We start from the raw sequence: 17519 nt of genomic DNA, 5'->3' as shown, positions 1-17519 counted from the left end.
ATCTGCATTAAACCTTTTTGATGGGGAAAACTGATTAAATAAAATTAGGATTGTAAAAAAGCATTTTCTATCATGGATATATGGAAAAGTTTTCTGTTGCTGCAGTGGCAATGTATTGAAAAGAAGATTATTGCAGAAAAGTAACTTCTCTTATGGCAACATGAAAAATGACCTCCTGTATTTTCTATGTACCTATGTTATCTGGCAAGTATACGTTAATTTAATTACAAAAGGTCTAGAGTGATTTAATCTGTTAGAAAATAGAACAATGTCCCTTCATTCAAATACACCCCGTAAGTGAAGATTTGGAAACCCATGATTAGGTTAAGAATCTTTTATGTGATGTAAAGCACAAATATTTTTAAATGTTGCTGATGTGGTGTCAAATTTTACTGAAGATACTTATGTAGTGCTGTTTCACAATGTATCTTATTTTTTGCTCTTTATATTTAAAAGAAAATAAAAAATACTGAAATGTTTATACTTCTTAAATACAGTTCACCATAGATGAAATTAATGGCAGGTTAAAATATTTAGGTTCCTTACAGTTTGAAGGGTGTTACCCACACAGGAGTATTTATATCTCTGGTAATGTCATATTACTAATCTAATATTGCCTATGTGCTATGTATATGAGATGGACCATTGTGCCAAGGTTCAAATTTCTCTCCAGCATATAAAAGCTTTACCTTCCAATGCCAGATTATTTAGTTTCACTTGACACTCATCAGTGTGTGGCTGAATGGAAGGTGTGACCTCCTGACTGTTTTCCTAGTGGTTTTACCCAGTTTTCAGAGACTGTGGAAGAGATGGTAGAAATTTTGCCTTATGGGACTTATTTACATACAACCATGACTTAGTTGCAGAACACTGATATACCTATTTAGCTATGGAAGACTTTGGGGAGACTATTGAGGGTAGATTTGTGTTCAAATCTCCCCTGTCTCGTCGAATGTGGGTGTCCTATGTGCTAAAATTATTTGATTCCAATCAGATGTCAGGAGTCCACATTTCACAATTAAATGTGGACAGTGATGTATCTTCCTCTTGGTAAGAGTTGACTATAGCTCCAGATCCATAAATATTAGAAGTGATACAAAATAGAAACATTCCAGGATAATGGATAACCTCCATATTCATAGTCCTCAAGTGTTACTGTTCTATTCTAAATTGTAAGTATCCTGAACTTTTAAATGTAGTGCTCACCTTTCCCCATGGATTGTCTGAAAGACTTAAAAGGGATTAAAGAAAAACAATTGACCTAAGCAAAGCCTGCCTGGCAATCACATACTTTCAAGCTTCTAAAAATTTCTAAGATTCCCCTGGAATGTGTAGTACCACTGGAGAGTAATGGTATTTAGCATCTGCATTGCCTCAAGAGTATTTTTCATTATTAAGAACAGTCATTCTCTCTTAAAATCCCTGACAATAACAAAGATTTTCTACTTAGTTTCTGAAACAATGCAGTCAGAAGAACTCCTGGTGCTCCATATTTCACCTGCAGTACATTTGTTAAGGGCTTTGGTAAATGTTTACAATGGATTTTTCTACCCTCTGTCAGTTTAGATTGTCTGGAATTCTCTACAGAAACCAAAACTCTGACCTTAAGCATTCCTGCTCCAAGAGGGAATCCATAACAAATATGTATCAAGAGGTAATGTCTGTACAGCCTGTCATTAGAGGAATATAGCGAGACTGCTGGGCTTTCTAGGTGCTCTGCTTGTTCTATAAGCAAGATACTTATTATCTATCACAGGGGCTTCTAGTAGATGCAAGAAAATGTGTAACTGATTAGAAAGCAGGTGTTTATCTAGCACTGGTTATATGACTAGACTTCATGGTGGTGAAGGAACACACCCTTGAAATCCTGGGACAGATGCCTTAAAGACAGTATGGGGAGTCTCCTTTGTCCACAAAACTAAATGGGTTATAGCATCTGTCAGAAGCTGGAGGTTTCTGATAAACAAGGGAACATACAAAGAGGTGCTGCCTCATAATGATATAGTGCCTTACCCAACCATACTAGGTCAGTATGAATAACCAATTTGGCTATGAAAATCTGGAAGCTATCCCAGAGCATGATATACTGTCAAACACGTTCTGGGGAATTGAGATGCCTTGTCCAGGAGCAAAGGTCTGTGGAATGAGGCCTTGCTGGACCCAGACATTTTCCTCAAATTGTGTCTCATAAACAGGGAACCTTGGATCAAGAACTGCTTGCAGGCTCTCAGAATCCCCAAACTCTTGATGGGAGATTCCCTGAAGGCTCCTAGCAGTGGTGTTGGGGAAGGCGTGAGTCTCCATTCCATAAGCATGATCTGTTGGGAATTGTGTGTTTAGGGACTGTGTGGCAGTTGGAGCCAGAGGCCTATTAACTGAGTGTGAACGAGCAAGGTTCTAGCCTCCTGTCCTATGATCCTTGATCATCCTTGTGATCACCCTTCCCCTGTGTGTTAACAAGGTGGCAGGGCTGAGCTAGGAGAGAAGGGCTTAATAGCCAGGCACTAAGCGACCAAGGGGAGCTAGTGAACAGGGGAGTTTGAGAGGGAGGGTGTAGGATGGAGAGAGAACAAAATCAGCATGGTTCGAAAAGGCAGCATACCGGTGACAACACTACTCCTTGCTCCTCCACCTGCACCTGTGTCCAGACAGAGAACCTGACCATGGATGCCTCTACGCATGGACTGTGGCCTTCATTTCCCCGTTACAGAAAGCCAAGTTGGGGAGACCATCCAGTGCAAGAGGAGTCTATTGGTAGAATCTCACAGGAAGCAAGTGGGAGAACTACAGGAGGAGGCGACTAGGGTGAGGAGCATACATGCACATGAGGAATTCATTGAAAATATGTATATGGAGATCTCCAAGTTTGAGGAAGCACTTCAGCTGGAGAGAACTGCAGTAGCACCACCAGGGACGGAGGAAACAGCTCCTTTTCAGGGACGAAGCTGTTGCTAGTTACTTCTGGCAGCAGGCAGAGCTCAACCCCTGCTCCCAACCCACTGTACATAAAGATGATAAAACCAGTATGCTACCCTGGCAATGAGGGATGAGGAATTTCCCCCTCAAAGGTAGTGGAGGAGAAGCCATATGTCCCCATGGCTGGGAGGATCATGGCCATCACTCCCAAGAGGAAATGAAGGGGGATGACAGATGGTGACTTACTTCTAAGGGGGATGACGGTAGCCATCTGCCATCCTGAGCTGGCATCCTGGGAGGTGTGCTGCCTGCCAGGGCTGTATCCGAGACATTTTGGAAGGATTGCTGAGTATCCATCCCTCTACTACCCAATGTTGCTCATCCATGTAGGCACTAATGATCCTGCAGGGTGTGCCCCTGAGCAGGTCAGAAGTGACTACAGGGCTCTGGGAGTGAAGTAGTTGTGGGTTGAAGGTGATGCTCTCATCAGTCCTTCCAGTCAAAGGTAGGGGGCCCGGCAAAGAGAGGGAGACATCCCGGAGATGAATGCATAGTTGTGTGGATGGAATCGCCAGGAGGGCCTTGTCTTGCTCAACCATAGGATGCTGTTCCAAGAAGGACAGCTGAGCAGAGATGGGGTTCACCTATGGATGAAGGGGAAGGAAGTATCTTTGGACACAGACTAGCTAACGTATTGAGGCGGGCTTTAAACTAGGTTTGATAGGGGGAGGAGACAAAAGCCCACAGATAAGTCCAAAACATGGAGAGCTGGGTGAAGGGTTGGAATCTGAGAGGAGCAGCAGTTCCCACCTTACAAAATCTTCTCACTCTAGCAGCACTCAAGCCTACCCCACCCAATAAGTGCACACATGCTCACCTTTTTTGATTAACAACCCACAAAATGGATTAAAATAACTCTGTGACTCTCACAGTCCTTTGCTGCTGCAATTTCTTTTGATATTTTATAGGTTGTGGACCGTAAAAGACTGACACAATTTCTGGCCTTGATAATATTCTGGGATGATCTGCTAGGACTGCATCTCTTTCTGTCTGTTCATGGACTCAGCTAGACTCCTCCCTTCTTTACCTTTTTAAGTGAGAGGACAAAAAGCTCACTCCCGATCTTTACTAGCTTGGGGGGGGGGCACTTGTTGGGTTTCTTTGTCCTTGAATTTTATCTGAGGTTCATGGCAATATTGTAAGAAATCATTCCCAGGGTAGTTTGTAACATCTGGTTCTGGCCTTGGTCCTGGATGGAAATTAGAAGTCAACAAAGAACCAGCTCTAAAAATGAATGAAGGTTTTCTTTATAGGAGGAGATTCTTATTTTATTCAAACTGACATTCTGTTTAGACTGAAAACTGCAAGACTGGATCCTTGCCTTCTCAGTCATCTATAAGGCAGTACAGTGGAATAATATGATATGAGGGTATTTTGTTAATTTAATCTTAGATGGCTGGGTGTGCCCATTTTGCATATTCTGCATATCCTACACGTGTGTAAATGCAGGAGCAGATCTGTTTCAAAGCATGTGGTCAGCTTGGTGACAAAATGAGCCCTATAATTAAAATCTAAAATATTTCTGGATATAGTGCCGTAAACTTTATTGCTTTTACAGCAGAGAAATAATATACTTCAGTTGTGATTAGGATAACAGTATTTAAGAATCTGAAAGCAAATTAGAAAAATAACAGCTGCTTTTATTAAGAGCTAATTTAAAATGAGTTTAATGGGAGCTACATGATCAAACTGTAGGATCTTCTGGCTTATGTAAGAACTCCACATGCCCTGTACTCCTTTAGTAAATTAAAACACTCAACCAATTAAGCACAGGAGAAAAACATTACATTACAAGACCAAACTCTTACTAGCTGATCATGTCCTGAAAGTCTGCTTTCATTTAGGAGCTTCGGCGAGGTGATTAAACATTTCATGGTTATCTCAATATCCCACATCAGTAAGGGCAACAGAAAGCAAATGGTATATCCTGTGCTCTCTGCGGTTTCAGAAAGGAAATGGTGTGGAACAGTTGTTAAGAAAGAGAGCTGGTGCTTATGCTGAGGAACTACAGTAAAGAAAATTAGATCTTAGCAGGAAGGACATGTTCATGGTGTAATCATCCCCAGGGTTCTAAACTGAGGAACTAGTGCTGCATAAATAGCTTTGGTCTCTCCTCCACCTTCTTCTGCTCCCTCTTCAAACAAGACATTTTGAACTTCTTACATCAAATCTGGTCAGCAAATGATTACTGGAAGATGAGCTTAATGTTGGCCTTGCCTTAGTTACCTGTTCTGCTTAGTCCATACTCCCTGCTCAGAAACATTTCCTCCACTGGCATAATGCCATTGTCTCTCTATGTCTGAGCCCTGCTGCTTTGTGTCTTGTATGAAAGGTGAAATGTGGCAGTAGAGGGAGGATGGAACATGTTGGGAGAGCAGGATGGGAATGAGGGTAGAGTTAGTTTGAAATCTCTGTAGTCAAGTATCTTGCCAGGAACACCACAAGGTCCTATGATTATCCCAACAAAAACTCTCTGAAATGGGCCAATCTGCAAGGTATTAATCACGTAGGGGCAAGTTCCCTGCCAGTATAAATGGGGGGAAACGCCACTGACATGTGGGGAATGGCACTCCTTTAGAAAATCAGAGAATCTGCCCCCTAAGGATTCACCAGTTTCCTAAGGGTAAACAATTTATATCTGGATTAGGTTTATCCAAGAGACAGTGTTGCTCCCAAACTGCAGTGTTTTGATTATGATTTATGATACTGTTAAGAGAAAATTCTGTAAAACATGAATTTAAAAAATAATTTTAAAAAATTCTATTGTGAAAAACAGTAATATAATCTGTTAGCATGAAAAATGACTCTATTGAATTAAAGTTGGCAGAGCAGTGATCAGTACAATGCAGTCCTTGATCTAAAGTAGATACTGCTAATCAGGTGACCTTCAATGACCTTTGATTAACACTGCTATATAGTTTTTTATTATCAGGCAGGGAAAAGTATAGAATAAGCAAGATCAGTTGTAGCAAGCAAAGCTGAGGGACTGGTGCTCTAATTAAGGATGCTTATTAGAGATCCCAAAACAGAGCACTGCTAAAAATTTAACATAGTAGATAAATTTGGTAACATTGAAGATGTTGCTAATTTTGCACAAAGGCCAGAAAAAGGATGTGCTTTACCCAGTATTTCCTCCAAGGAACCAAAGTTTGTCTTTTTGAATTTACCATCTCTCTGGGCCAGATTATGATCTCTTTTAAATGATGTAATTCTGGAGTATCTCCATTGACTTCAGTTACTCTGGGTTTATTCTTGTATAAAAAAGACCAGAATATAGCAAATCTACAGTATCTTTTATGGGTTGGAAAGGCTTTTTAGGAGTTTTATTTTATTGGTATAATCATTAGCTGTAGAGTGTCATTCCTTGGTCAAAAATCAAGTCTGCAACTGGGAAGTAGGGTTATTGAATTATGTACGGGATTCAAGAGACTAAGAAAGTCTTCCTGTCAGACTCATCTTTCACTTAATTAAAATGTTTAAAAGATTTTAACATTGAAAACCAGCTTATAGGCCATGCTATGGCTGCATTGTGTTGCTCCCCAGTAGTGCAAATTAGCCGTAAAGCCGGAAGATCCTTCCCCCTTAGGACTCCTTCATAGGGGAATCCTCAGCTGATGCAGAGGCATCATGTGGAAGCTATCCAGTTCAGGGGGTGTTTTCTGGAGAAAATGGGTACTACTGGGATGTCCCTACTCTTCATTGTGGTCAGCCAGATGTAAATCAGAGTGGCATGCTTTAACTTGCACCAGGGACTGGATCATCATCCTGCTAGCCCTAATTGTGGGTGAGTATCATGATGATTTAAATGCAGTCTGGCACAACTAGAGGATCTGTCCCAAAATTTCCTTTAATTTCTTTCTTCCTTAATATCTTATTACCCTGAAAAATAACCTGCAGTATACAGAAATCTCATCAGTTCTCATAGTCTTTATTCACAAAGAATTAGACAGTTGAGATTAACTAGTCTCAGGAAACCCACAACAGCAATATCAGAAGTCAGGAGTATTTGCAGAGCTCTGTAGGAAGGTTTGTAAAGGACCTGCTTGGCCTTACTCAGTAATACCAATATTTCAGTTTCATAAAGACTGCATTTTACATTCACATTTCCTATGCACCAAATCTATGCTTCTAATAGCAAACCATTTTGGTGCTGCCTGAAGCTTTCAAATCCACATTTTAAGGTACAATTACTTTAAATGAGTTTGGTACATTTTTTGTGTATTAAATGGTGGACTGTTTGCAATGATGTATTAAGCTAAGCCTATATTATTCTAAAACTTAGTCATACAATCTTGCTGCAGCTCTTAACAAAACAAAAAATACATTCAGATGGCCTTTTGCATTAATTTTCCTTAAGTAGGCAACAACCCATTTCTATTGATCACTGTATTACATTTTTTTTTAACGCTTAGGGCCAGATTTACAAAGGTATTTGGGTGTCTAAAGATGCGAACAGATGCCTAGTGCGAGTCACAGAAGCCCCTAAATGAGTTAGGTGAATGGGCAGTTCTGAAAATCCTATCTGCATCTTTAGGTGTCTAAATGCCTTTGTAAATCTGTCCCTATCCCCGTTGAAACTGAGTTTTAGGCTGATTTATATTCTTATCCATTGCAGGGGAAAAGAGCACAGTTAATGCAACCTCTCTATAGGTTGTCATGTGTGCTTTAGTGACAATCAATTCCTGTAGGTCTCTGTCAGAAGAAAAGCTATACAAATCATGCACATGAATATCCAGACTAACATAGTATACATATGTCCAAATAGCACATGCTGTCAAACAGCATGAAAAAGTTCAGATAGTTCACAAAAATCTACTCATGATTGGAATCAGTGGATTTTAGAAGAGAAAAGTCTGTACTGAGAGGTTTATGAAAGCAAGGTGGAAATTCTTGTCAAAATACTACTACAAAAATGTAGCACACACGCAATGGCACTTTCCTGCTTCAGCAAAATACAGATGTAGCTGGAAACAAGACAGCTATAGGTTGTGAGAAAACAGAAGGGGCATAGGAGCAGAAATATGTGTAACAGGGTGGCTTGCCCTGTGGGCTGGAGAGCCTGGGCCTAGCCTACCCTGATTACAGGATTACAGGATGGGCTCCACCTGAAAGGAATCAGGTGATTTCTGTAGGAAGAGACTGCAGCTGTGCCTTCAGAGACAGCAGGGAGCAAGAAGGCTTCTCAGTTAGCAAGGGAAAAAATTCAAAGTGGGCAAGAAAGCTGCAAGCAAGAGAGTGAAGAAGAAAAGCCATTCAGGGCGGGAGGCCTGAGAGAGATCCTGACTACCCAAGGAAATGACTGGGAGACTCAGTGGGGAACTTGAGAAGGTAGGTAGGAAGTGGCCCAAGACAAACTGCAGCACAGGTAAAGGAACATATCTAGCTCTTCAATACAGGGGGTGGGACTAGGTTCCTCTACTGGCCCCTAGGAAGGGGGAGTACAAGTCCCTTGTAAGGGTTGTTGAGCCTAGCAAGGGAGCAGCAGGCTGAGCTGAAGACTGGCTGAGGAAGTGGCACAGAGTGGGCAAAAGGTTTGGAAGACAGTGACCCAGTCAGAGTAACCACCAAAAGACTAAGTAGAAGGTGTTAGCCCAGTAAGAGAGCTGTTGAGGGCAGCCATGCCTATCCACAAGGGGTTGCCTAGTGATGAGTGAATTTAGTTACGATCTAGGGGAGAGAGGCTATTTCTGACTGCCACAATCGGGGCCGAGGTACTGCAGTGGATTATTGAGTTCTGCTGCTGGATTTTGTAACACAGAGGAACATACTGGCACTGAAGTTACTCAGAGCCATAGTCATCACCACTACATTTGGACTGTCAGAAAGGAGAAACTGGCTCTGTTTGTATAGCAGAATAAGAATCAGCAGAGTTAGAGAAGGTATCAGACAGTAGTTTTAACACTCTTTTCAAAGTCATCTGAGACTATGCCTAGGACAAAAGAGCGGAGAGAAAAAGTGTGCCAAGGAATTTAAGAGAGTCCTGAGGATCTCAATAAGGAGTTGTGAAAAATACACACTTGTTTCACTTCACAAAAGATTTCCACAAAAGTTTGTCGTTACAGGATGAAATGCCTGCATTTCTGTATGATGGTTTGAGAATTAAGTGAGCATCCTCTGTTTGGAATCCCTTGGTGGTGTGTGTGCATCCCAATGGTTAGCTCATAGACTTTTGCGCTGTGCTCGCTCTCTCTCTCTCTCCCTCTCCCTCCCCCAATAAAAAAAAACTGGCACAGGGCAAAGAAAATGCTGATAATTTTAGGTTTGCTCATAATTTTAATGAAGAAGCAAGTAACATTAATAAAGTTTTTCTCAACCACAAAGCCTTTCAGTAGCATTCTCAGCCATCTACAGCCATTTGTTTGGTTTCATTTATTTTTCAGTTTCATATACTACTTCTCTGATGTCATCACTAAAAATACTAAGTTATAATTAAGGTAAAATTGAAAAATTGTATCAAAGACAGAGCTTCCCACTTTAACTCCCACATCCATGTGCATAACAGAAATGCTTTCAGAAATTATTCTTCCTGATCTTGAGCCTACTGCCATTGTTAAAAATTGGCTTTAGAAGGCTGCTGAAAGAATGAAATCTAAATAAGCCTTTTATCTTTCTTCCATTTTTATGGTGCATTGTCTCAAGTATATACCATATAATACAAGATTGAGGAAAATTTGAAGTCAAGAATAAAACAGCCTAAATGTAACAGGATGCTTTTCTCTATGAAAACATGGTTCAGTGGTGTCAAAGATCAAGCTGTTCGATTCCAACTGTATGATGAGTTACGCACCATCATTTCTATCACTCTAGAACTGGCAGAATACTCGTTTCAAAATCTGTTAATAGAGGCCAGTTGTGGGCTGGGAAGGCTTCCATTAGCAAGTTGGTTGGCTTGACACAGCCTTTATATCAGAATGTTTGTCACAAACAAACTGGCCACACTCTGAAGTTCTTAGTTGTGAAAAAAATTATTTATTTCAATGAGAGTTTGCATAAGTAAGGACTGAGTAGGTACATGGGAAAGATTTCAAGATTTTGCCCAGTGCCATATTGAATACTCAGCATGATGGCAATTTGACTTGCTTAGCTTTTGTGCACACACTTGCAGTGTAATTTTTTTGAAGCAGCTTCTCAAGCTCTGATAAAACTATATGCAAAGTTAAACAGAGATCTCGTGGTATCTGCAACTCTCAAGTCATTCTGCTACTTAAAATACTGCAGTCCGAAATTGGTTTGCAGTCAGTTTTGTGGTGTTGGGTAATATCCATATTTGGTGGCAATTTTTAATGACAACCCCAATCATTCAAAAATCATAAGTCAGGTCTCAAATCATAAAAATATTTTAAAAACATATTCTATTTTGGGGGCTTTATTTGCTTTTTGGTTTTTGAGCCATTAGTACGCAGCAAGGCCATGTTTTCAAGCTTTTCTCTGCAACCATGAGGAGTAGGACACTTTTTCTTTTTTAATTCAGAAAAAGCAAAGGGGGAAAAAAAGACTGCTGACTGGCCTATAACTGACATGACTCTAAACACATACTGTGAAACTCATGGTAAAATCATGAGAGCTGACAATAGTGAACTCCAGTTTTAATAAGGTTCCAAGGGACACCTGAAACTTTCATAAAACGGATGTTTTGGATAACAGATATTTGGGTTCTATATTAATTTTGAAAATGAGGGACAGAAATGAATTCCAGATAACTAAGTTCTGGCTAATTAGACTTTGGAACACTAAAGGTTACCTGCTTCACTGAAATGAACTCTGGTCTTTCTAACCTGACACATATTTTTCCCACTCTATTTTACTTGATCATATTGCAGATGTAAAAGTCAATTAATACTTACTGAAATGAAATGTTGTTGTTGTCCTATATGCGGAAACAGGAACAATGAGTTCAGAGAGAGATGTATTCTAGTGGTGTAGATACAGGCCTAGGCACCAAGAAGTCCTTTGTTCTAATCCAACATATGAGTCAATGTGCAATTTTTGGGTATTTTAAACTGAGGGACTGATTTTCAGAGGTTCTGAGCACCAGTATCTCCAATTCATGTCCCTGGGATTTAAGGGTGGACAAAATTTCTGATAATCAGGACCTACATCTCAAATTGGATTTCCAAAAATAGTGCATATTTTTGAAAATGTTGGCCTAACCTCTGCTTTAGTTTTCCTATGTTATAATATGGAAAGTGCCATATACTGTCCTTGCTAAATACAGCAGAACCTCAGAGTTACGAACACCACAGGAATGGAGGTTGTCCGTAATTCTGAACAAAATGTTATGGTGGTCCGTTCAAAAGTTTACAACTGAACATTAACTTAATACAGCTTTGAAACTTTATTATGCAGAAGAAAAATGCTGCTTTCGCTTTCTTTTTTAGTAGTTTACATATAACACAGTACTGTACTGTAATTGTGTTTTTTTTTTTTTTTGTCTTTGCTGCTGCCTGATTGTGTACTTCAGGTTCCAAATGAGGTGTGTGGTTGACTGTTAAATATGTAACTCTGGTGCTCATAACTCTGAGGTTCTACTGTAGTCCTTGCAAAACAAGACTAGAGAACATTTCATTTTCACATGGTCAAAACCAAACAGCTGATGCGCTGATAGCATTGGTTGAAAATGCACATATACTCTTACTGGTCCAGAGTCCCAATTATATCATCAAGTAAGTTACAGATTAGCCAGTGGAATGCTACATCCCCCAACTAAGGCTTCTGCCTAAAAAGTTATGGCAGGTTATACCACAGAGCTAAAGTTGATTTAAAGCAGACTGCTTTTTAACTAAGTAGACTTTCTAAACCAGCAGTTTGGCCACACTGGCTGCTATTGCTTTATATTGCTTAGGATACCCTCCAAATTTAGCTCAAAGGGAATTTGGAGCAAGGAATTTGATAACATAGTCTCATGCCATTGGATAACAGCATACAACTGTTTCCTGCTGAGATCAAGATTTTAGATCTTTTGCAGGTCAGCCTACAATGAGTTAAATTTTAGTTTGGCTCCTCCTTAAAAAACATCCAGCAGTGCTTTAGAATTTGAACACCTCATCATCAACTATTGTGAAGCATCTAAACTCAACTGAAGTCCATGGAACTGTGTTGGTTTACACCAGCTAAGGATCTGGCCGTGAATCCTTTAAAAGCACTAGGGATAGTGCCACTCCTTTTGTACCTGCTTCTAGTTCGTGTATGTTTGTTGGTGAAATCCACTGCCTGATGAGTTGGTGAGCCGCAAACACAGGTTGAATTTCTTGGGTCATTTTACCCAGTTAGACATATTGGCAATGGCATGGGACAAAAAATAACAGATGGATGCATCCAGTTGAGTTGTGTCAAAGATATGGCTGCATCATGTGTCAGCTAGAGATAATCTAATGCTAATGTTCCCATCTCACAAATATTCCTGTAACTCATTTCTGCTAAATATATGCTAGTGTCAATACTAAGCCATTGTGCAAAAACTATAATATCTTTTAGAGTGGTACTGACTCATGTACAATATCTATCTGCAATTTCCAGTTACTATCAATCTCCTAACTAAATTGTGTGTCTCTCTCTCTCTCTCTCTCTCTCTCTCTCTCAGATTATATATATATATATATCATCTATCTATATAATATATATGGAGAAAAGAAATTACCCCAAATTTCTGATGATGATGATCCTTACCTTTTTATATAGTGCTTTCTGTCTCCAAGCCAGTCTAAAAATACAAATTAATGTTCATATTACCCTTCAGAGTTAAGTTTTACCATCCCCATTTTACAAATGAAGTAAAGAGATTACGTAACTTGCCCAATGCTATAAAACGAATCACCAAGAGCTCCCTTTACTGTGTTCAGACTGCACCTCAATTTGGGTGCTTCTGCATTTATAACCATTGTCAATGTGATATTGGGTTCTGTGTTGTGTAACTAATGGTGATATTGGGGGGATTTATGCTCAGGATACAACTCCAACTAACTGTGTTTACCTACTGTCAGGTGCTACTTAGAACTTCACTAGCGAATTCATTTATTTGTGAAAAATGTGCCCAAATGATGGTCTCTCTAAATGTGCTTTATTCAAATCAAACTCTCAAATCAGTCACTTAGTGCTTCGGTAATTGTTTTAAAAAAAGTCACTCTGCATACACTTATGTTACTATGCCAAAACTGTGTAAGCAATAGTTTGCTCTGTAGGAACCTGGCCCAAGTCCCACTGAACGAAGTGGGGAGTCTCCACTAACGTTAATGGACTTTGGATCAGGCCTTAAAAGTGCAACTTCTCTGGGTGCAACTTTATTCTTTGGAGTTTCTCTCTTCCTCTCCCCTTCCTTCCACTTTTTTTTGGCATCTCGCTAATAAGAAACAAACAAAAAAAGCTTTTGCTATATTGATCTAAATCAAAGCCCAAATAATGCAATTACTTCTAGCCACAACTACAGGGTGACTTTTATAAAAGATAAAAGGCAAAAATGATGTTTGCTATACAAATTTTCCAGTGTTTGCAGCAAGTATGCGCTATCAGTATGGCACACAAGTTACGACGGCCAACAAACAAGAGATCACTTTATTAACTCCTAACATTTCAACAGGGTTCTGGAATGCTTAAATTGAAGACCCAAACTGAAGTCAAAGGACATCATTCTAACTAATGCAAGGCACTACAGAGGCCACATTTGGATAAATATATGTAGTGTTCTTGTTACCATATAATATGATATAAAATGCAGAAAATATTGAAGAGCATATTCAGGATTATATAGGAATTCAAATATTGTATTCTAATATGATAGACAAATTACAGTAGTTAACCATTCTTTGGAAAAGTGAAGATTTAGAGCCTTATTTTGCCATTGCAGGTGAATCACACATGTAAGAATTTTGAAATTAGTCCGTATTCTGCAAAAAATAAACGTGCATACACTTGAAGGATGTGACTTGCTATGCATCCCATCAAAGTACTTAGAGTATGAGTAAAAGTGGTTAACTAGGGAAATGAGCAGGTTGAATTTATTGTAATTAGATGAATTTCATATTTGTGAAAGTGAGAAGCAGTGCATTCTCAACAGGCAGGCATGGTACAGAAACACACAGTCTAAGCTTGCTGACAGAGTTCTTAGTACATCTCAATCCTGAGCTTGAAAACTGCTATTCCAGATTTTGTTCTCTTCTAAGAGACTTCTGACCATACTGAATGAATTAAGTAGTAGTTTGTGATGTGAATAACATTTTAAAAAATCTAAATTCTGCAGACTAACACTTTGGTATAATGCCTTTGTCAGGGCATTAACTCTGTTGTTCCAAGTGTTCTGTAGGTGACTGGTGAGATGGAAGGGGAACTGAGAGATTAAAGTTATCTGGGACATATGAGAAAGGGGACCAAAAAAATCAAATATATTAGCCAGTTATGAAAATGGAGAAAAAGGAAAGTGAGATACAATATTAAGGGGAGGGGAATGTCAAATAGAATAGATTTTCTGATTTAGAAGAACTAAAAGAATAGCAAGTTTAAAATGTCCATACATTCTCTTCTTCTAGTGTAACCTTAGGGCATTGAAAGTGAAGTTAGATAATCTGGGTTTGAGTCTCAGCTTTGTTGCAATCTGTGCTCAAATCATTGAACCTCTCTATGCCTCAGTTTTCCCATTTGCAGACTGGATATGATACTTTTGTAACTCACAGGGATGATGTGAGACTAATACTAATTCATCAATGTTCGTAAAGCACTTTATGGAAGACATTATTGATGTGCAAGATATGATTATCTTGGTTCTCAGTTAATTGCACGTGAGGGCAAGTGTATTAAAATTCTGATTCCTGCATCTCTACCCTAGAGTGCCAATCCTTCCCCTAACACCTAAAGCCTCCCTTTACCTTTCCACTATAGGAATGACCTGAAACCTGTCTCCTCTTCCCAATCCCCACTTGCCGCTATGACCAGTTTTCTTCTTCTCTCAGTTTTGGCACATTACTTATTCTTTCCCACTTTATGGACATGTACTCCCAGATGAGCCATCTTTCCTCTGCCAGTTCCCAGCCAAAACAAACATCAGTGTGAGTTAAACAAACAAGAAAACCTGGAACAGTTGGTTTGATCCCTAAAGTAAGAAAAGTAGCAAAGTACATTTACTTTTCATTTTACAACCACAAAGCTGAATGCATGGTTTTGCACTTAACTAGATATATTTGTTGATTAAAAACTGTGTTACTTCAGCTTCAAGAAAATGACTGCCATTTATCATCAACAGCACAGTTAGTAGTCAATGATTTGCAATCCAAATGTACTCATTTTTAGAACCTGTGATTGATAGAGTGTATCAACTGGTTGCATAGTTTGCAAAGAGGGGAAACAAGTACTTATCAGACTTCAAGGGCTCCTTTTTTCAGTGCCTGTAAACAACTTTTGTACATTTATTTGGAGCATTAGGCATATTTCCAAAAGTAAACTTTTTAATGACAATTAATGACTGTTGCTGTTGGAAGAGGTGGCCAGAAAGCTTTCAGTAAATCACAGTAACATCCTTAAGAGCTCCCTAACTATTTGGGGGAATTTTTCGGAATTAATAGATGCTAAGCTATAACACGAGCACCAGAAATCCTTCTAAAAATGAAGCCTCTGAAGTAAAGTAACATTCTTAACCTGAACTTCATTTTGTTTCTTAAAGAATACACGCAGCACAAAACAAACCCCTACCGTTCAAATTAACAGCGTCCCGAGAGTAGAGATTTCACTGTTAAGAGCATCCTGGGAGAAGCAATAAGTAAAGGCAACTTTCACACAGCTATTTACTGGAGCTCTTGGGAAAAGTTAAACAAAATATGCTTTAATAAATAAAACAGAGTTAATTAAAATCCACTTGAAAAGCTAGCATAGGGGAAAAGTCAAAGGAAAATTACCTATTACCATGTGGTTAGTGGAAACATAATTCTGTTTGGAATGAGACAGTATCTCATTGAGGGATTGAGTCTGCCATCCTTTCTCATGTCGGATAGTATCTTTTTTTAGCAAGTGATCCCATTAAAATTATTGGAACTATCTGACAGCATGAGTGAGGGGAGCAAAATATTGCCTGCAGTATGCATCTTGAAGCATCAAGCTGGTAAATCCCTTAAAAATTATGGGGGGTGGTATTGTATAATTATAGGTAGAGAACATTTTAATATTTTTATTCAAGTACTAAGTGTAGTACTATTGAAGAAACATTAATGAAGAGTTGTCTACTATAATTTAAAGTGAAAAATGTATTTTCTAAATCTAGTTTCAACCAGGACAGTCATGCAGAGAACCAAAATAAATCTAATACTCTGGGGCTGGATGTCTCAGAGGGTAAATAATAGAATATAGAAAAGACCACCTCTTCTTGCCGGTAGAAATCTAGCACTGGTCACTAGTGATTGAAAGTAATTACCATCTGGTTGCTGTATGGTGGCCTCTGACAAATAAGTTTGGTCTGAATCCGTTTTGTAGTAGATACTTGACATCATCACAAAAATTACCATAGCAATTGACAGTAGTTGGTACTCTTGTGGCCAGTCTGTGGCACACTGGCAAGATGATGTGGGGAAACCACCACCTACCTGATCTCTGGATATACAAAGATCTTCAGATTCCAAGGCTCTGAATCTGGCACCTTTCACCTGCACTAATATCACATCAGAGAAAAAAATCTGACCCCATATTTTGCATTGTAGACAAGATCTCTCCTATACTGCTTACTACTATAATGTATATTGCTCAACTGAGAGGAAGGGTTGTAGGTCATGTATCCTCCCCTGCCCTATTGACTTAATGGTTCTGGTTTCTGAACACCTTGCCCATGTATGACATGTGAATAATATTGCCTGAATGCATTTTTTACCAGCACTGACATCTGCAATTTGACATGTAAAATTTGGATTCAACCACCATTTTGAGTTCATATCTATTCATAACTTGGTTAATATATAATGCAATATCAAAGTTGTGAAACAGTGTGAAGACTTTTTAAAATCATACTTGCTGAGCTTTGTAGAGCACTTTGAGACCTACTGATGGGGTGAAAGAAACTCCGAAGACTTACTGGTTTGGGGGCCGGCTCGGGCCCCTCGAAGGGGTGGGGCCTCGGACAGAAGAGGCGGGGCTGCGGGGGGGTCAGCATCCCTCAGCCAGCCCTTCCACACGTGTTCCAAATGAAGTGTGAAGAGTCAAATTTCAAATACTTTATGCATCTTTTCCCTGCAGAAATAAGTAGGCTTCTTATAATTGGTAAAAAAACTAATTTATAGGTATCACAGAATATCAGGGTTGGAAGGGACCTCAGGAGATCATCTAGTCCAACCCCCTGCTCAAAGCAGGACCAATCCCCAATTTTTGCCCCAGATCCCTAAATGGCCTCCTCAAAGATTGAACTCACAACCTTGGGTTTAGCAGGCCAATGCTCAAACCACTGAGCTATCCCTCCCCCCAAACAATTTGGAGATGCCAGGGATTGTACCCGGGACCTCATACATGTGAAGCATGCACTCTACCACTGAGCTACATCCCCTTCTCCACTGACCTACATCCCCTTCTGGTACTGGGCT

At 39.5% G+C, this 17519-nt stretch overlaps 2 protein-coding genes and 1 non-coding gene across 5 annotated transcripts in view; 1 reads left to right on the top strand and 2 right to left on the bottom strand.

The window, feature by feature from the left end:
- Positions 1 to 17519, top strand: part of CTNNA3 (catenin alpha 3) — an 891674-nt gene that overhangs the window by 331565 nt on the left and 542590 nt on the right. The gene's annotated exons all lie outside the window — the stretch shown is intronic.
- The window catches only part of LRRTM3 (leucine rich repeat transmembrane neuronal 3), a 119382-nt gene that overhangs the window by 61717 nt on the left and 40146 nt on the right, over positions 1 to 17519 (bottom strand).
- On the bottom strand, positions 17411 to 17482 carry TRNAV-CAC. The gene has a single exon. It is a non-coding gene; the product is annotated as a tRNA-Val (tRNA).

This window comes from Chelonia mydas, chromosome 7 (assembly GCF_015237465.2).
Source record: "Chelonia mydas isolate rCheMyd1 chromosome 7, rCheMyd1.pri.v2, whole genome shotgun sequence".
Taxonomy (NCBI): domain Eukaryota; kingdom Metazoa; phylum Chordata; order Testudines; family Cheloniidae; genus Chelonia; species Chelonia mydas.
Note: the sequence above shows the minus strand (reverse complement) of the source record. Positions and strands in the feature narration are given on the sequence as shown.